Here is a 23,679-nt window from a genome sequence, read left to right as displayed (position 1 = left end):
TTACTATGTTCCAGGTACTGTGTACTAAGTGCTGGGGTAGATACAAGATACTCAGGTTGGACACAGTCCTTGTCCCACATGGGGCACACAGTGAGTTCCTCCTCACATACTTCCCTGTCTCTATCCTCTTCCCTCTCCAGGCCATGCTTCATTAGGCTGTCCAGAACATTTTTCTTTAAAATTGTTCTGTTCCTGTCTCTCCATTCCTCAAAATCCTCCAACCCCACATCAAACAGCAACTCCTCACTAAAGGCTTTAAATCACTAAATCAGCTCTCTCCCTAATTATCCTCGTTCATCTCCCACTACAACCCAGCCTGTTCACTTCACTTCTCTAAAACCAACCTACTTACTGTTGCTCTCTCTCCCCATCAACCTCTTCCTTGTACCCTGTACCTGAAATTCCCTCTCTTTTTTATGGCCGGCAAACCACAACTCTCCCCATCTTCAAAGACTTACTAAAAGCATATCTCTTCCAGGAAGCCTCCCTTGACAACTTCTTATCAATCAATCAATCACTCATATTTATTGAGCGCTTACTGTGTGCAGAGCACTGTACTAAGTGCTTGGGAAGTACAAGTTGGCAACATATAGAGACAGTCCCTACCCAAGAGTGGGCTCACACTTCTCCTTTCTGCATCACCTATGTATTTGTATTCAGGCCCCCAGGCAACTTTCATATTCACCCTCCCCACCTCAAGAGCACTTAAACATGTATTCTTATATTCTGGTGCTCTCCCAGCCGTAATTTATTTTATTGTCCATATGCCCTACTAGACTGTAAACTCTTTGAGGCTAGGGATGATGCCTATCACGTGCATTGTACTCTCTTAAGCACCAGGTACAGTGCTCTGCACACAGTAAGCACTCAACAAATACTATTGAGTACTCTTTTGAATAATGGTAATGGTTTGCATAGAGACATCCACTGTGGTCAGCAGCAGGTATTACATAATGGTTGATCGGGGTTAAAAGTTCAGTCTGTGGCCATGGGACTAAATAGCTTTGAAGTCCCTCTGGCAGCAGCAAGCACTTCTGTGACCTCATCCAGTTAGTATGACATCACTGAGGGTGGCATTCACAATTATTTGAAACCTGGATTTTTGTTTCATTATATTCATCTCTCTACTTTCCTTTCTCCCCCTCTTCCTTTCCTTCTCCCCCGCTTTCTCTTCTCTCTTGCTCTCCCCCCTCCATTTCTTTGTCTCTCCTCCTCTCCCCCTTCCTCATCCCATTCTCTTCACTCTTTTTTCCTCCTATCTTTCTCTTGCGGTCTTCCTACCCCTCCTCACCCCACCCCACCTACAGAATTAGAAAAGTTGCCGTGTTATATGGAAATACTTTGGGACTTTTGAGTCACAACTCAAATACAAATAAAAATAACTTTAAAATATGTGGTCTTCAGTCCTGACTAACATTTACACATCAAGTAGTTTGCTTTCTACAAAATAGAACCAAGCCTCTGGAATCCTGGTTAAGTATAAACGGAAAGCCATAGCAGTATCTTTCAAGGATGCCAAGGTAATACACAATTTGTTCTTGGGAGCTTTTCAAAATCCCAACCAAACCTTGTTCTCCTCCTGAAGTAGTTCCTGAAAACTCAAAATGCTCCTCTTCTTCCAAAAGAAAACTGATGTACAGAGAAGGATAAAGAGGAGCAGAATTGTAAACAACTAATATTACATATAATAACTGCTATTACTACCTCCATTCCATGGGGCAGGAAATCCTGCATTTCAGGAACAATTTGGTCAATTTTGGTTAATGAAAGAACATCCTAAGGGACCCCTCGGTTCAGCTGATTCTTCTCTCTACCCTGAGTAATGCACATTCTTTGGCAGAGTTTTAGCAATCGTGTTTCCTTTTGTGTATGCACACTTGAAAATGTTCCAGAGCCGGTCACTATGTCATGTTCCTCAGGCTTAGTCGATATTCCATTTCACTTCATCCAGACCCATCGTTTTCATGCGTGCTCATGAGCAAGCGAGAAGACCAAATTACACACTGACACTTAGGAGACTGAGATTTCAACTGGGGTGAATGTGATGATAGTGAACTTTAAATTTGATTCCTCCCAGGTAAAAAGTGTTTAGTTTTAAAAGTACAAATGACAGTTATGAACTACAAACATTTTTCAGATTATTCTTCTTAACAGACCTGAATAAATGATGCCCCTCAAAAAAGAGTGGGTGTAGCGTATCAAGTTTATGATTTTCTTATGAAAATCGGTTCTTCAGCGCTAGTAATTGAAACTTGAGAGAACACTCACTAGCTGGAAGTCAGGGTAGGAGAGACTGATTATTTCTAAACTAGTAAATTGAAGTGCTATTATGTGTAAAACTATTACTGAATATTCATATTTCTAAATCCCTTTGGTAAAGTTTTTGAAACGTGGCAACAATTCACCAGAGGGAGGCCACTGCAACCTGCCAATGTCGTCAAGTACATTTTTTAGGCAGTGGTATACCTGCCACATATCTCTGCAGGAAATCTCTGGTGTACAATATGTGCACTGACAAAAATGCCCATTACCAATGTGGAAAGAGAAAATAGAAAACAAGGGTGGAAATTCATCAAGTTTCTACCTGTTGTTCCCAATTTAGAAAGCCCCAGTGACAGCCTTTTAATATTGACACAATTTATCACCAATAGCAAGTCACTTAATTTCTCTTTGCCCGGTTTTCCAGTCTTAATGTAAGGATGTTGAAAACAGAAGTTTGAAGTCCTTAATAAAAGCCAGTTTCCTCCAGGATTCAGGGCTTCAGATATACCTCTCGTCTCCTGCTCGGATGCCAGATGAAGTATAAGGAAATCCAGCCCTCTCTAGACTGTAAGCTGGTTATGGGCAGGCAATGTGTCTCGGTATGTCAGAATGTCCCTGAATGTGTCTGTTATACTGTACTCTCCCAAGCACTTAGTGCAGTGCTCTGCACACAGTAAGTGCTCAATAAATATGACTTGACTGACCATACTTTCTTCCTTTCGGTAGGGATAAGAGGGAAGACGGGGAAGTTCTCCCTGCTCACACAGAAACAGTGCCATTTTGGACTAGCAGTGCCGCTGGGCTACACCTGAGATGCCTTGTCTGGAAGCCCAACAATAGCCTCAGGAGGAAGTGGATGGAACAGCTACAGTAAAGAAACTCCTAGACGTGTCTGTAGAGCTTAGCTTCTCCTGAACCGAAAAGAAAAAAAAAAAAAGAAACTGATTCTACGGCATGAGCCCCAGAATATAATAATGAAGCGATTTTTGCCCTGGTGATTTCTTTCTCTGAAAAATCCCCATATTCTCTAAATATCTGCCAACCCAGATCCCATTCTGTACTGACCTTCTGTTTTAACTCTAGGTTTTTGTCTTAATCCACTTCTCCCATCCATCTGTCAGAGGCCAAAAGAAAATTCAGAGAAGTAGTAAAATTACAACTTACATTATGTATGTTACCCTGGGTTTTGTTCTATGTCAGCAACTTTAGGGATTTATGCATTCCCAGGAGTGGTTCATGGATCCAATTTTTCAACTGTTACCAATCTTGGCTATATGTGCTCTGGATGGATCATTGTGTAAGGGTAAATTGGATCCAAATTCAAGATAATTGATGGGTTGCTCAAGTGTAGGGGCAGTGTTCAATTATTATTGCTCAGTCATTATTAGCGAATAATCCACAAAGCAACAAAGATTGACAACTAGACTAAATAAGTTTGAGTTTGCATAGCCTGCATCTGGAAATCCTGTCCCTAGCCAAGGTTCTCCATCAGACCCTCAATCTTGGAACTTTGCTACCTAGGCAGAGCACTGTTCAATGATGCAGGGGTGGCAAAGGAGGAAGAAAATCAAATCAATCAGGGTAGGCTGTCTTTTGGGAGACTGAGAGATTGAGTGTGCTCAAAAGGACACTGAGAGTCAGAATACATTGAAAGTTAATGAAGAAACCATATTGGCCTGTCCTTTCATTCATTCAATCGTATTTATTGAGCGCTTACTGTTTGCAGAGCCCTGTACTAGGCGCTTGGGAAGTCCAAGTTGGCAACATATAGAGAAGGTCCCTACCCAACAGTGGGCTCACAGTCTAGAAGGGGGAGACAGAGAACAAAACAAAACATATTAACAAAATAAAATAAATAGAATAAATATGTACAAATAAAATAGAGTAATAACTACATACAAACATATATACATATGTACAGGTGCTGTGGGGAGGAGAAGGAGGTAAGGCGGAGGGGATGGGGAAGGGGAGGAAGGGGAGAGGAAGGAGGGGGCTCAGTCTGGGAAGGCCTCCTGGAGGAGGTGAGCTCTCAGTAGGGCCTTGAAGGGAGGAAGAGAGCTAGCTTGGTGGATGTGCGGAGGGAGGGCATTCCAGGCCAGGGGGATGACGTGGGCTGGGGGTCGACGACGGGAGAGGCGAGAACGAGGCACGGGGAGGAGATTAGCGGCAGAGGAGCGGAGGGTGTGGGCTGGGCTGGAGAGGAGAAAAGGGAGGTGAGGTAGGAGGGGGCGAGGGGATGGACAGCCTTGAAGCCCAGGGTGAGGAGTTTTTGCCTGATGCATATGGTGATTAGTAGCCACTTTCAGGTTTTGAGACCCAGACCTACCTCTCAATCCACAATCTACTTCTACGACAATTCTACCAATGTTATGTCTAGGCCTTACTTAACGACGGCAGCAGCAAAAAGATCTTTAAACGCAGTCAGGCCATCCCATGATTTGCACCTCAAAACACTTTCCTGGGAGAGACATGAGAGAAGAAGCATGGCTCAGTGGAAAGAGCATGGGCTTTGGAATCAGAGGTCATGGGTTCAAATCTTCGCTCTGCGAATTGTCAGCTGTGTGACTTTGGGCATATCACAACTTCTCTGTGCCTCAGTTACCTCACCTGTAAAATGGGGATTAAGACTGTGAGCCCCCGTGGGACAACCTGATCACCTTGTAACCTCCCCAGCACTTAGAACAGTGCTTTGCACATAGTAAGCGCTTAATAAATGCTATTATTATGATTACGTAAGCCCTTTAGACTGTAAGGCCACTGTGGGCAGGGAACATGTCTACCAACTTCGTAGTACTATACTCTTCTAAACACCTAGTGTAGTGCTCTGCACACAATAAGCACTCAGTAAATACCATTGGTAAGAATTATCATCAGCAGGATACCCCAACTGCTGCTCTATGATGAGTCAAAATGAAGAAACCATAAAACATGGAGGACAGAATAAATGTCAAAGATAAAATGAAGTAAAACCTCAAAGGATGTAACATTGCTATAGACAGATTGGAAGACAGCAGCAGAAAACATATCAGCCTGGTATACACCATTAGATGTGAGGTGACTATTTTAGAAGAGAGGCTTTGGGAAAGGCAGAACATAAAGGGAAAAATGAAAATCGTGCCAGATACTGTGAAAAGGCAAATGCAACAGTACAGTACAGTCCAAACTGCTACCGGGCTGATCGAAGCACTTATCACATCCTACTTTAACTACGGCTTCTTCCGCCTCATTGATCTCCCTGGCTCCTGTACCTCCCCTCTCCAGTCTATACTTCTCTCTGCTCTCTGGATCATTTTTCTGAAACATTATTCTGCCTTCATCTCCTGCTCCACAGAAACCTCCAATGGTTGCCCATCCAATTTCATTCTTAAAAAGAAACTCCACACCATTGACTTTAAGGCATTCAATCAATTTGCCACCCCCATCCTCCCTTATCTCAATGATCTCCTAAAACAACCCAGACTGCATACTTCCTGATCTCATTTATCTCACCACTGACTCCTTGCTCATGTCCTCCCTCTGGTCTAGAAGTCCCTCCCCCTTTATATACCACCAACCATCCCTCTTCCCACCTTCAAAACCTTATTCATTCATTCAATCGTATTTATTGAGTGCTTACTGTGTGCAGAGCACTGTACTAAGTGCTTGGGAAGTACAAGTCGACAACATATGGAGACAGTCCTTACCCAACAACGGGCTCACAGTCTAGAAGGGGGAAAGAGACAACAAAACATGTAGACAGGTGTCAAAATCGTCAGAACAAATAGATGATTATTAAAAGCACATGCTTTCCAAAAGCCCTTCCCCAACTAATAATAATTATGGTATTTGTTAAATTAAGTGCTTACTACATGCCAAGTGCTGTACTAAGCACTGGGGTATTTGCAAGCTAATCAGGTTGGACACGGCCCATATCCCACCTGGGGTTCACATTCTTAATCCCCATTTTACAGATGAGGTAACTGAGGCACAGATAAGTGAAGTGATTTGCCCAAAGTCACACAGCAGTCAAGTGGTTGTAGCCAGATTGGAACCCAGATCCTCTGACTCCCAAACCTAGGCCCTGCTTTCCCTTATTCACCATTTGGAATTGCCTATGCCTGTGGCTCATCACCCCTTAAGCATTTGATATTCACCCTATCCCCATTCCTCAGCACTTATGTACATGTCCTTAAACTCAGCCATTTCTCTCACCTCCTCCAGGATGCCTTCCCTGACTGAGCCCCCTCCTCCCTCTCCCCTCCCATCCCCCCGGCCCTACCTCCTTCCCCTCCCCAGAGCACCTGTATATATGTTTGTACAGATTCATTACTCTATTTAGTTTACTTGTACATATTTACTATTCTATTTATTTTGCTAATGATGTGCATCGAGCTTTACTTCTATTTATTCTGACGATTTGACACCTGACCATGTGTTTTGTTTTGTTGTCTGTCTCCCCCCTCTAGATTGTGAGCCCGTTGTTGGGTAGGGACCGTCTCTATATGTTGCCAACTTGTACTTCCCAAGCGCTTAGTACAGTGCTCTGCACACAGTAAGCGCTCAATAAATACGATTGAATGAATGAATCTATAATTCTTTCCAGTGTCTGTCTCCCCTTCTAGACTGAAAGCTCCTTGCGAACAGGAATCATAACTACCAATTCTACTTTACTGTACTCATCCAAGTACAATGTTCTGCACACAGTAAGCACTCCAGAAATACCAATGATTGATTGAAAAGGTAATCTTTATGTGCATACAAAGTGGAGGAGCTGTCTGGTGCACATTGGTTTTTAATCAGTCACAACTAAGTTCTGTAGTGTCATTCTGGAACCTAAAGGATAAAATTGGCACGCATACACACACACTCACTCTCTCCCCATATGTAATGCTATACACACTCTCCTTTCCCTCTCCGTGAGTAATGTGTACTACGAAAAAGAATTAGGGAAAGAAGCATTTTATTTGCAGGTTGGTAATTATGGAGATGGGACAGTTCTGAAACCCTTTTTATTCACCAGGTAGAAAGGGCCGGTTGGCACGGTTCAGGGGAACATTTATGAAGTGTCGGCTCTGTTTGATTGCCAGGCCTGAGCTGAAGCCTGCAGCTCCTTCCTTTGTGCTCCACCACTCACTCTCCAGCTGGTAACCAGATCGTTTAAGGATATAGGACGCTAAAATATGGACAAAGGAACTGGAAATATAAAACAGAGCCGTTTTACTGCTAATTCAATAGGAAAACCCCTATAAAATATTAAAGAAAGTATTTTAAATGATATTAAATGCAATTTGTGGCCAAGTGGGTTAACCTGAACTTACAATGTTGCTCGCATCTAGTTGATCCCAAATTTGTGGCGAACGGACTGAACTGCACAATGCTTCATGCAGCCTAGAAAATTAGGTGAAACAGGATTTGGGGTTCCTCTCAGTCAGTGCTAAGTGGACTTTCAGATGTGTTGATAAAAGCTCCATCAGGAAAAAGGAATGTACTCATGGGGCAGGATTACAATCAACAGCAGGGTGGGCCTGGCATTTGGACGACCTGGGATCTAATTCCAGCTCCTCTGCTTGTCTGCTGTGTGACTTCGGGCAAGTCACTTAACTTCTTAGTGCCTCGGTTATCTCATCTGTAAAATGGGGATTAATTATAATAATAATAATAATGGCATTTAGTAAGCACTTACTATGTGCCAAGCACTGTTCTAGGTGCTAGGGAGGTTACAAGGTGATCAGGCTGTCCCACGGGGGGCTCACAGTCTTAATCCCCATTTTACAGATGAGGTAACTGAGGTACAGAGAAGTTAAGTGACTTGCCCAAAGTCACACAACTGACAATTGGCGGAGCTGAGATTTGAATCCTGACCTCTGACTCCCAAAGCCCGTGCTCTTTCCATTGAGCCAAGCTGCTTCTCAGATTAAAACTGTGAGCCCCATGTTGCAACATGGACTTCGTCGAACCCAAATAGCTTGTTTCTACCCTAGCACTTAGTATAGTGTCTGGCATATAATATGCACTTAAATAGCATTTAGGAAAAAAAACAACATTTCATAATTTTTGAATGAAGCCAGGACAGGTTGTGGTGAGCAACAGCTGGAGAGAGAGTAGGGGTGTTGAGTCTTCAGCAGGGTAGCCCCTTCATTTCATTAGAGAAGCCTTCTCATTAGAGAAACAGCGTGGCTCAGTGGAAAGAGCCTGGGCTTTGGAGTCAGAGGTCATGGGTTCAAATCCCAGCTCCGCCAACTGTCAGCTGGGTGACGTTGGGCAAGTCACTTCACTTCTCTGGGCCTCAGTTACCTCATTTGTAAAATGGGGATTAAGACTGTGAGCCCCACGTGGGACAACCTGATCACCTTGTAACCTCCCCAGTGCTTAGAACAGTGCTTTGCACATAGTAAGTGCTTAATAAATGACATCATTATTATTATTATTATTATTTCCCCCTGATTTATTCCTGCTGGTCTGAAATCTACCTCCTTCTTGACTGCTTTCCTCGGATGCCACCATACTAGCCGCTGCCCAGATATGCTCAACACCATGGTCTTACTCCCGCTCAGCGAGTAAATCAAGCTGCTAATTACCACCACGATGTGCTGCTCGCAAATAAGAGAAAAACATCATGAATGCACTGGAAGTCTAAACAATCACTACTCATTGATTAGATCCCTGTTTATCAGCAGGATCTGAAAGATAATATGATCACTACAACCACGTGAGGTGTCAAGTGTCAGATTGAGCAGCATCTCATATAAACTGGAAGTTCAACCAACACGCCAAGGCCACCCTTGGAGTCATGTCTATGCTCCGTGGAGAAAAATGTCACATTTTGAAACATTCTGGGCTTGGTGTGGTGATTATTCAAGAGATTTTCACAACTTTTCAATGAAAGTTGAATTTAAAAAATCTGTGACTGACACTTGAGGGAACCCAATTTCTTGTAAATTACTTTCACTGTGATAAACTTTCTTGTGTTCCAGCCTCTCGAAGACAATATGACAAATTTAATGCCTTTTTCTCAAAAATAAGAGCATTTATTTACATGCTCTGACACTTGGTAATAAACTGGTCTTTAATTAAGTTTTAGCATTCTGCTTCTAGACTGTGAGCCTGTTGTTGGGTAGGCACCATCTCTATATGTTACCGACTTGTACTTTCCAAGCGCTTAGTACAATGCTCTGCGTATGACTGACTGAATGAATGAATGCATAGAAAAAGGGAAAACTGAACCATCGAGGCCTCTCCACATCAACAAATGAAGATCCTGCATATGGAGATGAGAAGCAGTGTGGCCTTATGGAAAGAGCACAGGACAGAGATTCAGATGAGCTGGGTTCTAATCCTGCTCTGCCATTTAACTGCTGGGTGACCTTGGACAAGTCAATTAACTTCTGGGTATCTCAGTTTTCTTATTTGTAAAACAGGGATCAACTACCTGTTCTTCAATCACACTTACTGAGCGCTTAATGTGTGCAGAGCACTGTATTAAGTGCTTGTTCTCTGTCTTCAGACTGTGAGCTCCACATGAGATGGACTGTATCTGCTCTGATTGTACTGTATCTACCCCCATGTTAGCACATAGTAAGCATTTAACATTTACCACTATTATTAGGGTAGGTAGATGAAGAAGTATGAAGCAAAATCCAAAGGCCTGGATAGCCTGGAGAGCTTTTCCCTATTCAATTCAATCACATTTATTGAGCGCATCCTGTGCGCAGAGCACTGTACTAAGCGCTTGGTGGGGTATAATGCTAACAGAAGGTCTACAAAGCTGTGGGGATGCTCTACCTTCTATGTCTCTGATCCGGTACTCTCCCAGGTGCTTAGTACAGTGTTCTGCACTCAGTAAGCACTCAGTAAATATGACTGATTGATTGACTGACTGGTATACAGCAATCAGGAGAGGACTACATAGGCCTACTCCAGGTTGTAGCCATCCTTAGATCTATCCAACCCAGAATTATAGCTACTACTGTTTGCTACCATAGCCTAGTCACAACGACTGCATAATAATAATAATAATAAAAAATTATGGCATTTGTTCAGCACTTACTATGTGCCAGGCACTGTTCTAAAGGCTGGGGTAGATCAATATAATTGCTTTGGACACAGTCCCCAACCCACACTGGGCTCACAGTCTTAATTCCCCATTTTATGGATGAGGGAACTGACGCACAGAGAGGTGAAGTGACTTGCCCATGGTCACACAGACTGTAAGCCTGCTGTTGGGTAGGGACCGTCTCTATTTCTCTATTTGTTGCCAACTTGTACTTCCCAACTGCCTAGTATAGTGCTCTGCACACAGTAAGCGCTCAATAAATACCGATTGAATGAATGAATGAATGACAGTGGCAGAGCCGGGATTAGAACCCATGATCTTCTGACTCTGAGGCTCGTGCTCTATGCACTAGGCTATGCTGCTTCTCTAAACAAATATCTCAGAGATACATCCTATATTGTTTGACGCCTTACCCCACACAAAATCCCGACTGCCCTGATGTCCCGGCTGAGTACCTCAGGTAAACTGATCCTTCTCCACCTCTCAAACTAATCAACTCATTATGCCTCCTCCTTGTCTCTCCCACCACTGACCTCCCCACTTCCTGGAACTCTCTCTCCATATTTAAAGCTCTCCTGAAATCACATCCCTTCCAGAAGGTATTCCTTGATTCATCTCCAACCTTCCCACTTTATTTCCCCACCCCTTCAGTGCTAAAATGACTTCTGTACCACTCTTATATATCTTGTTACCTCCTATCTGTAATTTAAGTGTTTTTAAAAAAACTGAAACCTTTGCTGGTCCAGACAACTAAGAGAACACAGAGAAGCAGCGTGGCTTAGTGGAAGAAGCATGGGCTTGGTTGGGAGTCACAGGTTCAAATCCCGCCTCCGCCACTTATCAGCTGTGTGATGTTGGGCAAGTCACTTAACTTCTCTGGGCCTCAGCTACCTCATCTGTAAAGTGGGGATTAAGACTGTGAGCCCCCAGTTGAGACAACCTGATAACCTTGTATCTACTACAGTGCTAACAACAGTGCTTGGCACATAGTAAGCGCTTAACAAATATCATCATTACTACTATTATCATTCTCCACGTGGTAAATGCAGACAATAATCACTGCCTGCAAGAAGCTTAGATTCTAGTGGGTCATACTCCCCATTCTCCCTTCCCTGCAACTGCCCTAGCCAGGAGTTCCTATGCCCCCATGTGTGTTTCACACATCAAATCAATGCCCAGGAATCGTCCTAGACAACTACCCTTATGGGCCTCAGGAATTTCTTATTTGACTCTTCCAGGTATGTAATCTCAGGGATCTTTTCTTAAGCAAGTGTGAATAATGCTTTAATACTTAACCAGATTCTACTAAGGGCCAAATTTTCATTTGAATTTATTTTATGAGAAATGCTCGAATGGCGCCAATCAAATGGTGTTAAATATATCCTGAATTGGGACAGTCTTCCTTTACTTCCAAGCCTCCTGTCCCTCATATAGATCTGGTCTTACTAACCAGGAATTCCTCTCAGGCCCTGTTGTCCCTTTTGGACAAGAAAACTAAGCTTCGTCTGGCAAACGTAACAGGGAATGGTTCAAGCTGAAGGAAGCCGAGCATGGGATTTAATACAGTGACTAAATGTGAAAGGCATGTACACATCTCAAGGAAAGAGTGCTTTCTAGAGAAGTGGAGAATTATGAAGCATATTGCATTATGGGATATATAAGAGGACCTCAAGAGATTCATGTGTGGACACACACTGATTAAGTTAAGCTCTGACAGAAATTGCTTTCTATTGTCTGTACAAGAAGTGATCACAAGTGAACTCATAGGTTTAAAGTGAAAAATCTCTCATGTAAACCTGGCCTTAGGCAACTAAGAGATTCCAAATTAGTTCAATCAACTAGGGTCACACTTCTGGCTGATGGATTTCAGGATCCACACTTTACTGATATATAACTGGAAGGGACAAGTTTAAAGTCTTGCCCTAGTAATGGCACCACCAAGCTGTTAAAAAGAAAGATCTTTTTCCAAAAGAAAACCAAACCCAAAACACGAGAGCATTAAAATAATTATGAGTGAGACAAATAAGGAACAAAAGACTAATGCCATTTCCCTAAAAAAGGGCAGCATAAAGCGAAGACTTAGGTGCTAAACACATTGAGATTCGTGACCCATTAAGCTTTAGTGTCTATTTTTAATTAGATACAAATTAGCTACTAAAATATTCCTAATCCTATGGCACCAGAAGAAGGACACCCTTGGGTTTCCCATTCATTTTCTAAATAAGGCTCTTGGTGATAACTACCGCTTTGCACTACTGATGGTTGGTTTCAAATTCTGCCCTAATATGTCCATGCCTGTGTAGCTGGATACTCACACATATAATGCTTCAAGCTCCCACTGTAGTCATTCAGCTAACAGCTAGGAAGATGTAGGAAGAGCAAGTATGTGCTCCGGTCAAGGAAGGATAAAAACAGCAGCAGAAGGGTGAACCTTCCATTATTCCTCTATCCCCCCAACTTCCAGGACTCCCTCTCCGGGGGGAGAAGCGGCCTCACTGCCAAGCCACCAACTCTCTGTGCCTCAGTTATTACCTCATCTGGAAAATGGGGATTAAAACTTGTGAGCCCCATGTGGGACAACCTGATTACCTTGTAAACTCCCCAGCGCTTAGAACAGTGCTTTGCACATAGTAAGTGCTTAATAAATGCCATTAAAAAAAAAAACCTCCCATCACCCTGTGCTTCAGTCAAACTGTGGCATCTTGAGGTCTTCTCAAATTTTAGAACATTGGGAAAGCCATAACCAGCGCTCTGATTTCCATGACTGTTGAACTGAGCCACAATGAACCTGAAACCCTTCTGCTTCTGTCTTATCGATTGTCATCTCTATCTTTTATATTTTCGTTTCATCTCTCCCTATGTGTCTGTCAGCAACCCAGCACCCCAGCCTCTAAGTCTTGGACTGGAAGCCCCTGGAAGCCCAGGGACAGTGTCTGTTAGGAGACATGTTGCCTGTCCCTAACAAGCTTAAGTTATTGGTGGGGAGTTGAATAGTGGTTAAGTAAAGTGCTACAGAGGGGTTCGGGAAAAGGAAGGAAAGAATGACTAGTAGAAATGGAGAGGGATGACATAATGAGTGCATTAACTCACTATTAAGATAGTACTGAATAGCACTGCTACTAATAAAAAAAATGCATGCCCCTTATTAGTTCCTAATCACTACGTGTCAAAATATGGAGCCCCAGCTATTGAGAAATTGATATTCTAAAATAAAATTGACCAAGAATAACAGGTAAATTCCCAAGATGTTTTCCTGAACACCTGAATACTTTCCCTTCCTGATATGGAGGGATAAAGGACCTCTTGAAATATGCTCCCATTTTCTGTTTATGGACAAGGATTTATCAAGGGTAAGGGAAATAGGATAGCTTCCTGGGGCAAGAACAGGTAGCAAGGAGGTAGAAGAATGGCAAACTTCTCTGACAGTCAGAGGGAAATCAGAAGGTTTTCCATTGACAGTGAATCTTTTGGGATTAGTCCTCAGAACTACAGTACAACATTCAGTTATAGAACACTAATCTCTAGTCCCTTGACCAGATTCTACTTGTAATGGAAGTAAAATCATTAATCTCACTATTGGCCTGCCATTGGTTGCGGCTGGCTCAGAATGCATCAATAAGGATGCTTTTAAAATAGCCTTCCAGCTAGCCAGTGTTGGAATGCTTTATCCTGGACAGAGTGTAAAGAAAACTGGATTATTTCTAGGTATGTGCATTTCGGGTTCTATTCTGCTTGCTCCCAGGCAATCAAGTGAATTGGCCGGTTGATAGTATCCCACTAGTAGTTATTGCACTACTTGTGAACTGATTTTGATCATGCATCCCTAAATCTTCTCTAAGCATTAACATGAATTCTAGTAGTGGAATGAGGTGTCAGATAATAGCTGAGTCTCGGGGTTACCTTTTCCTCCCAGGGGAAGGAAGATTTAATTCTGTGGGTCAGTTAGCACCTCAACTGAATAAAAGGTGGCTCTAGGGCAGGAAGAGCTCACTTCCTGATTCCTCTCTGCCCTCCTTTTCCTTCCCCTCCCGACCCTGCAGCTATTCCAACAGACCACCCTACATTCAGAGCCCTCCTGAAAACCCACCTTCTCCAAATTTTCCTTAATTAATTCTCAGCATTCCAAGTCATATAGGCCTACCAGTCATTTCTAACACTTATTTATTCCCATCCTCAACTCTTAATGTATGTACAATTATTCACTTTTACATTCAATTAATTTGATTATTCCATTGGTACATACTTTTATGCCTGTATTCTCCATTAGAGTGAATGTTTCTTGTGGGCAAGGAATATATTGCTTACTTATTTTGTACTTCCCATATGCTTATATCAATGCATTGCATCACGTGGACACTCAGTTAGTGCTATTACTACGACCACCACCAAATTCCATATGCTTAATACCCGCTGTGTGAAGTGTTTCCTTCTGTTCATTTATTTTGGCAACCAGTATTTTGTAGCTTTCAGGGGCAATATTTCTGGCCAATGTTTCTATGTAGTAAATCATGGTCCTCAATTGATTTTCCCAGGAATTAGAAACTTTGGTCAGTCAATCAATCCATGGCACTTATTGAGCACTTATTGGGTGCCAAATACTGTAATAAGCATTTTGGAGAGTACACTACAATAGAATAGGTAGACATGATACCCTGACCAAAAGGACGATGGTGGAGAAGTGGCATAAGGGAAGGAAGATAGACGGTAGGGCAAGAGTCAAATCTTTGAGAGGAAGTGGAGGTGAGAATGGAAGCAAATTCAGGATCAATGATTGGATTGCTAGGGAAGAGAAGTGCCTCCATGTAGAGCTTTCTCTTTTGTGGTATTTGGTAAGTATTTACTGTGAGTTAAGTTTCTCAGGTTAGACGTAGTCCCTGTCCCACATGGGGCCCACAGTCCAAACTGGAGGGAAAAGGATTTAATCCCCATTTTATAGATGAGGTAACTTTGGCTCAGAGAAGTTAAGTGACTTGTCCAAGGTCACCCAGGAAGCAATTGGCAGAGCTAGGATTGGAACCCAGGTCCTCTAACTCCCAAGTCTGTGCTTTTCCACTAGGCCACACTGCTTCTGCTATGTTAAAGCAGAGCCTCATCTATTGCTTTTCATTTTTCTAACATGGGCACTTGAGGGTGGAAAGAAGAAAATAATTCAGGTCCACCTTTTGGGGTCAGAAGAGCTAGGTCAAGGCTCCTTTTCTCCTTAGCAATTTCCATGAGTGTTGGTGCCAAGATTCTTGACATCACTCAGTGAGGTTCTGGCAGAAAGGGCCAGCTTTGGTTGGAAAGTGAGTGAGGCAGTTGCCATTGAAGGGAGGCTGGGGGCAGTCAGTGGCGGGGGAGCAGGAGGGCAGAGGGGATTAATAAAGTGCCCATTGTTCAGAAATGGCACCTGAGGGAGCTGGGACTTGGGAGGAGAAGGCAATGGCTTGCGAGCAATGAGGGTGAACCAAGGTTTCCCCTAGTGACATTTTCCAGGTCCAGGGGGTTGGATGGGCTTCAACTGGTAATAATTATAATAATAATAGTAAAACAATAACTGTGGACTTGTTGAGTGCTTGGTATGTACCAAGCACAGGGTTATGCGCTGGAGTAGATACAAAATGATCATGTCAGATATATGCATTCGCATTGTCGTAAAGTCCTTATACAGAATGGGAAGGGATCGCAAACCTTTTCTCGCTTCAGACCGGAGAAACCTCTGAGGTCAGTCCTGCTATCCAAAGCTCTTTCAGGGCTCTCTGATTTTCCTGAAGAGAGTGGTAGCTAATCCATATAGGGAAAGCCCCTAGAATACATAGCTGGGGGCAGGGTCAATGGCAGAAGTTTGGTGGCTCTTGAGAAGCCATTATTTTGTGGCCTTAGATTGGACTTGGGGGGAGACATAAAACCAACTCTGCCACCTGGCCGTTGGGTGACCATGGGCACCTCAGTTACTTCATCTGTACAATGGGGATTAAGACTCTGAGCCCCATGCTGAACAGGGACTCTGTGCAACTCGATTTGCTTGTATTCACCCCAGAGCCCAGTTCAATGCCTGGCACACAGTAAGCATTTAACAAATGCCATTTAAAACAAAACACAACAAACAAAACTACAACAACAACAAAAAAACTGGCAAATTGCTTGGAGCCTTTGGCAGACCAGGAAAAAGCAGGGAGATTCATTCATTCGTTCAATTGTATTTATTGAGCTCTTACTGTGTGCAGAGCACTGTACTGAGTGCTTGGGAAGTACAAGTTGGCAACATATAGAGACGGTCCCTACCCAACAACGGGCTCACAGTCTAGAAGATCCCCTTCTAGAAAAGAATCTTGGCACCGACACTCATGGAAATTGCTAAGGAGAAAAGGAGCTAGACCTAGCTCTTTGAGCCCCCTCCTTCCTCTCCCCCTCCCCATCCCCTCCGCCCTACCTCCGGCCCCTCCCCACAGCACCTGTACATATGTTTGTACAGATTTATTATTCTATTTATTTTACTTGTACATATTTACTATTCTATTTATTTCATTTTGTTAATATGTTTTTGTTTTGTTGTCCGTCACCCCCTTCTAGACGGTGAGACCATTGTTGGGTAGGGACCGTTTCTCTATGTTGCCGACTTGTACTTCCCAAGCGCTTAGTGCAGTGCTCTGCACACAGTAAGCGCTCAAGAAATACGATTGAATGAATGAATGAATGACCCCAAAAGGTGGATCTGAATTCTTTTCTTCCTTCCACCCTCAAGATCTCCTCAAGGGAGATCCCCTTCAGGGTACCAAAGCATTATCAATCATCATTCCTGGGGATGCATTAGGCTCAGAAAAAAATATCCCTTCAAACTGGCAGTTGTTTTGCCTGATTCCCGAAACAGCTCTGAGGGGAAAAAGCGCTATGTGTCAAGTACTGTTCTAAGCGCTGGAGTAGATACAAGTTAACGCGGTCAGACACAGTCCGTTCCACAAGGAGATCACAGTCTAAGTAGGAGAGAGAACAGGTATCTCCATTTCACAGATGCGGAAACCTAGGCACAGAGAAGTTAAGTGACTTGCCCAATATCACACAGCAGGAAAGTGGCAGAGCTGGCCTAAGAACCCAGGTCCCCTACCAGGCCCATGCTCTTCCCACTAGGCTGACATTAAACAAACTAGTATTTCTATGTCTTCCCAAGTCATTGTTCTTTTATGGGGATCACTCATTTAAATATTTCCTAGCCTCATCTTTCACATTCTAGAATGAATCAATCAATCGTATTTAAGCAGGACACTATACTACGTGCTTGGGAGAGTACAATGTAACAGAGTTGGTATAGAATTTTTATGATAGAATCACTTCTATCATAAAAATAAAGCAGGAAAACACAAAGAATTTTAAACACCTCAGCCAGTAATGGAATTACAGCATCTGTAAGGTGTAAAAAATGATTTCATTGTTTCCTGTAAAGGTTTCTTGCTCTCCAGAAATGGCCCCAGTCAAGATGTAGAAAAACAACTTTTTAAAAAACGTATATTAAACCTGACAAACATCTGGTCAATCAAATTTACAGCAATACAAAGGGTGTAATAAAGGTTTATTTCTTCTTGAAGAACAAATTTAAAGATTTTTTTTAAAAGCCCTTTATATATAAAAAGAAAATTAGACGTAGGCCTCTTGGCCCAGCCTTACTCCAAAGTCACTAGAGAGAGGCTGCATTTGCTGAAGCCCCAGTCGACCAGAGCTCAGTTTCCCCTGTGGAGGTAGAAAGTTCTGGGTTGAGCCTGGGTCTCTCCTGTCCTGGGCATCCCTTCCAATCAATCAATCAATCATTCGTATTTATTGAGCGCTTACTATGTGCAGAGCACTGTACTAAGCGCTTGGGAAGTACAAATTGGCAACACATAGAGACAGTCCCTACCCAACAGTGGGCTCACAGTCTAAAAGGGGGAACAGTCTAAAAGGGGGAACAGTCTAAAAGGGGGAGAGGGTACCTTCAAGTAGATTAAGGAAGGCATGAGTTATGACAGGAAACAGGCCTTTGGCCAAATATATCCAGGTCTTTAACTTTTTCCCACCAATCCTGTTGCTGCCATGGTGCTAAAGGGGAAAAAAAAGAGAAGCTGCTTGAGCTATTTCTTTCCTCCACAGAAGCCACTCTGGTGTGGACAAAGCCAGAGTGTGGAAGACAGAACCTCTGCATGGCTTCTGTGCTGATGGGTCCATTCCCATGATTTTCCTGCACTGCTCCAGGTTATCTGGCATCCGGCCACCTTGGTTAGCAAACATTCCACGATACTTACTAGAGAAAATCCCACAGGAAAAAGGGACATTTCCCTAATAGCTGTTAACAAATATCAATTGTTTTTCATCATGAGGAAGACGGCAGAAAAGTGGAGCGTTTTACTCGGAAAGTTTTGATTCGCGTCTCTGACATGGCGTCGTGAAAGACTTGGTAATCAATCAATCAATCAATCAATTGTATTTATTGAGTGCTTACTGTATGCAGAGCACTGTACTAAGCGCTTGGGAAGTACAAGCCAGCAACACATAGAGACAGTCCCTACCCAACAGTGGGCTCACAGTCAGATGGCCATTAGAGTTTGTTGTCACTAGCAATAGGAAGTGACTAGGAGAGAGACTGCAAAGGAAGTAGCAGTCTATGGATACATACATGGCCCTTGAAATACAGGTAAGATGTTACTGAGTAGAGGATATGGTTTGAATAGGTGACCAAGCAAGAGCAATGATTTTTGTTAATAACAGTGGTAATGTGGAGCAAAAAATAAGCTAGGTTCAGAAGGCTTAATTGCCCCCCCCCCCACCACACACTCAAATGCACTATTAACTGGCTAGGGAAAGGGCAATAAGATTCCACCTTTGACCTCCCTTACCAGTGGCTCTGCCTCCCACCCCTGACTTCTCTATCCAGGGTTGATAGGGACACAGATCTGCTGATCCAAGGAGGGAGGGAGGGAGAGAGAGACAGAGAGAGACAGAGAGATTTAAAAAAAAAGGCCAGGATACAGAAAGTCTTCAGTTCCATGAAATGTTCACCCTCATCCCCACACAGTACTTATACACATATCTATAGCAGTGCTTTGCACATAGTAAGTGCTTAATAAATGCCATTATTATTATTATAAATTATATATTAGAAATGATTCATTTACCCAATCAGTGGTTTGGGCAAGTCACTTCAAAGTGCTTAGTATAGTGCTCTGCACATAGTAAGCGCTCAATAAATACTATTGATTGATTGATTCTCTGGGCCTCAGTTCCCTCATCTGTAAAATGGGAATTAAGACTGTGAGCCCCCCGTGGGACAACCTGATCACTTTGGAACCTCCCCAGAACTTAGAACAGTGCTTTGCACATAGTAAGCACTTAATTAATGTCATTATTATTATTATTATTATTATTTATTGAGTGTTTACTGTGTGAAGATCACTGTACTAAGAGATTGGGAGAGTATGCTGCAACAGAGTGGATAGACCCATTCCCTGCCCACAATGAGCTTACAGTCTAGAGACATTTACATTAATGTCTGCCTTCCCCTCTAGACTGTAAACTCATTGTGGGCAGGGAATGGGTCTACCAACTCTGTTGTATCGTCCTCTCCCAAGTGCTTAGCACAGTGCTCTGCACATGGCAAGTGTTCAATAAATTTATACTGATTGCTTGATTGGAGCTTTGGAATGCTAAGGGGATCTGTAATTATAAGGAGTGAAATTTCAAAGTTTTATTCAGCCAAGGTGAGAGCTAAAAGGCCCTCTTTAGCCCACAATTAAAGGCTAGTACTATGTTTAGTACCATGTCAAAATAAATCCACTAACATCTCTCACAGTCTGGCACGGATGAGGACAGACTGGAAAATAAACGGATTATTCCCAAAAGATTTAGGCCAAATGACCCAAATTTGTTAAGCACCTGAAAACGTAGTATGGACCTTCTACTAGATGCATCAATGGCGTCTAAAACCTGCACAACATAGCATAGGGTAATAATAACTCCCTACCATTAGCTTTAAGGCATTCCAATCAGTTCTTTCCTCCTTATCTTACCTTGCCAATTTCCTATTACAATCCTACCTGCATACTTTGCTCCTCTAATGCCAACCTACTTACTGTACCTCAGTCTCATCTATCTGGCCAGTGAACCCTTGCCCACCTCCACCCTCTAGCCTGGAATTCTCTCCCACCTCATATCTGAGAGACCATGACTCCCCCCACCTTCATAGCCCTACTAACATCATACCTCATCCAAGGGGTCTTCCCTGATTAGGCTCTCAGTTTTCCTATCCGCCCTACCTTCTGCATCGCCTACACATTTGGATCTGTAAGCACTTCACAGTCATCCTGCCCCAAAGCCCACAGCACTTATATAAATATATTTATACTCTTCAATTCCCCTATGTATAAACTCTTTTAATACCCGTCTTCCCCTCTAAACTGCATGCTCACTGTGGGCAGGGAAAGTGTCTCAACAATATTGCATTTGTACTTTCCCAAGTGTCTAGTATAGTATTTGGCATATAGTAAGCCACTCAATGAATTCTACTGATTGGTTGAGTCAGCCACTTTCTAAAACAGTTTCATGAACCTCTTTGAACTTTCATAAGATATAGTTTTGTTGGGACAATCTCTTGGACAAGAGAATAAAATTACTCCTATGACTCTTTTTTCCAAAACTGTAAACTACAGATGGGGTTTTTTGACTGAGTTTAAAAGAAAGTGAAGGTGCAACATAGAGAAGCAGCATGACCTAGTGGGAAGAGTAGGGTCCTGGAAGTCAAAAGATGTGGGTTCTATTCCCATCTCTACCACTTACCAGCTGCATACCCTTGGAAAGTTCACTTAACTTTCTGTGGTTCAGTTTCTTCATCTGTAAAATGGAGATTAAATACCTTTTCTTTCTGGTACTTAGACTGTGAGTCCCAATAGGGACAGAGATGCGCCTGACTGGATTATCTTGTATCTTGTCTTGTCTTATGCCATCGAGTCATCCCCGACCCATAGTGACACCATAGACGCATCTCTCCCAGAACGCCCCAATTCCGTCTGCAATCGTTCTGGTAGTGTGTCCTTAGAGTTTTCTTGGTAAAATACAGAAGAGATTTACCATTGCCTCCTTCCACACAGCAAACTCGAGTCTCCTCCCTTGACTCTCTCCCAGCACAGGGGAGTTTTGACTTGTAGCAGATTGCCTTCCACTTGCTAGCCACTGCCCAAGCTAGGAATGGAATGGATGGATATGCCTCTGCTTGACTCTCCCTCCCATTGTTGAGACTGGTAGAGTACTGGAAACTCTACAGGTGAGATCCTGAGAAGGGTATCTTGTATCTACCCCAGCATTTTGTACAGTGTTTGACCTCTAGTAAGGGCTTAACAAAAGCCTCAGTTAAGCCAACCATTATTTTGTTGGTCTAATGAGCACATATCCTAGATATTACACTTAGTGAATGGGAGATTTGTGCAACTGGCATATTTTTGTGCCACTGACTACTAGTATCCAGGAACACAAAATCATTGGATAATGGATAGAACGGAGACTAACATCTCTCTAGCTTCTGCCAAGTGATACTGTACGCTCCTTGAGGGCAGGGATCGTGTCTACATACTCTATGCACTTAGTACAGTGCTCTTTCCCAGAATAAGCACTCGATTAAATTCTACTGATTGACTACTCCAACCGAAACCGATCACGTATTTGTACTTCCCTTCTCTATGCACACTGATGCATCCCTCCTTTTCACAAGGGAATAAAACCCAGAGTTGCTTCCAAGTCTCATCCACAGTCATTCTGGACTAGGTGCTTAAACTCGAAACTCTCTCTCCTCTTTAAAGTATCAGAGATACACAAATAGGGGCAATTTTTGCAAGTAAAGTGGATATATCAGAATCTATTGGTTGAAGGTTGCTGTGGAAGAAATTGCTGCTTTTCAAACTCTTCACCACGAGAACCTCAAAAAATTTGTAAAGAGTGCTCGACTGAGATGAATGCATAGATGGGAATGTTCTGTATGAAAATATCTCAGAGAGAACTGGGATAGGAGAGAGGGGAGTCAATATTTTCTTGACTGTAGCTATAGTTACTCTACTCCAAGAGACTATTTGGAGGTAGGTGGGGCGATAACCTGTGAATGGAGAGGTTCAAATTGCTTCTCGGATCTTTCTAAGTCGAACGAGCTCTTGAAGTACAAACCAAGTTCTGATCATATGTTTTCCATGGAAGAACCATTCTAGGCTGGGGCCTGCTCCACGCAGATCTAATTTGAATTCTGAAGCATATTCAGATTAAGAAGCTCCTCTGTAGACTAAGGCCTTTAAGATTTCAAGCTCAATTTTACCAGCGGTAAAATGTACCAACTCTACCGGAGGTCAGGTAAACTCAGGGGCCGCAATTTCCCTCCTGTTGCAGCTGGGAGGAGGGGAGAGAAAAGGATGCCTGAGGTACCAGATTCCAACTCAGATGATGCTACTTGCAAGAAAGACCCTCCTCCCCCCGGCCCCCCGTTCTCCATAGGTGTCATTGTGGCCCTGTTCAGATCAGAAGGCAGCGTTAGCTATCTTCGAGGGGTGAAGCAGCCAGGAAAGAGGAGTGAATACTTGAAAATTAATGATGTCAGTCTGTCTTCATATATCAAGCTAATTTGAAAGGGCTTTAATTTTCTTAAAGGATAAAAAAAGGTTTCTTTGCTAGATTAAACTTGCGATTGTCATTCATATATTGTTTATAAGGTACTCATCTCCTTGCTCTGTATTTTTTTGTTTTTGATTTTGTATACTAGTTAGCAGTGAAGACTTGTCTGCGTGGATCAGAGGGAATAAAGAGAGAAACGTCCTTAACTGTCAGTTTTAATAAGAGGAGTCAACATGCCTCTATTCAGGTTAAATATTGTCCTGTCACATTTCAATAGAGTCAACAGATTTTTTAAAGAAAAGTCAAAAGCACTGTGTATGCAAAAAAAAAAAAAAAACCCTCCCTGTCATAGGATGTCAAAGCCCTTCTTTATCTGGAGGGGCGTGGATGTAGGACAGAAAATTCTTTTGTAAAATGTGAAAAATTACCACTCATAATTGGCGCTGACATGAAAAGGCTTTTTTTTGTTAGAAAAACAAAGGAAATCTCTAATTTAATAATCACCTGTAAAGTGTTATTGTGATGGGAACAAAAAACACACAATCAAAGTCATCTTTTTTAAGTAACTATAGTGTTTTTAAGCAATCACTGCATTGTATAGCAGTTCATACACATAAACCGATGATGTTCAAAGTGGTACAAGGCACTCCAAACTCTTGAAGGAAAGTTTCTGAAATAACGAGTGACAGGCTACATTGAAGAAATGCAAATGGAGGAATTCTGTTCAAAATAAAACCTGGTAGGATTTTTGCCCAAATGTGTAGTTTTGCTCCTTGCACCCTAGTCATCTGGAG

General features: G+C 42.7%; 1 non-coding gene across 1 annotated transcript; it reads right to left on the bottom strand.

The window, feature by feature from the left end:
* Window positions 1-21,433: 21,433 nt before the first annotated feature.
* LOC119935399 lies at window positions 21,434-21,575 on the bottom strand. Its single transcript, XR_005453283.1, has one exon. It is a non-coding gene; the product is annotated as a small nucleolar RNA SNORA7 (small nucleolar RNA).
* Between the last annotated feature and the right edge of the window lie 2,104 nt (window positions 21,576-23,679).

This window comes from Tachyglossus aculeatus, chromosome 11, assembly GCF_015852505.1.
Source record: "Tachyglossus aculeatus isolate mTacAcu1 chromosome 11, mTacAcu1.pri, whole genome shotgun sequence".
Classification (NCBI taxonomy): Eukaryota; Metazoa; Chordata; class Mammalia; order Monotremata; family Tachyglossidae; genus Tachyglossus; species Tachyglossus aculeatus.
The sequence above is the reverse complement of the archived record's forward strand: the minus strand, read 5'-3'. Positions and strand labels throughout refer to the sequence as shown.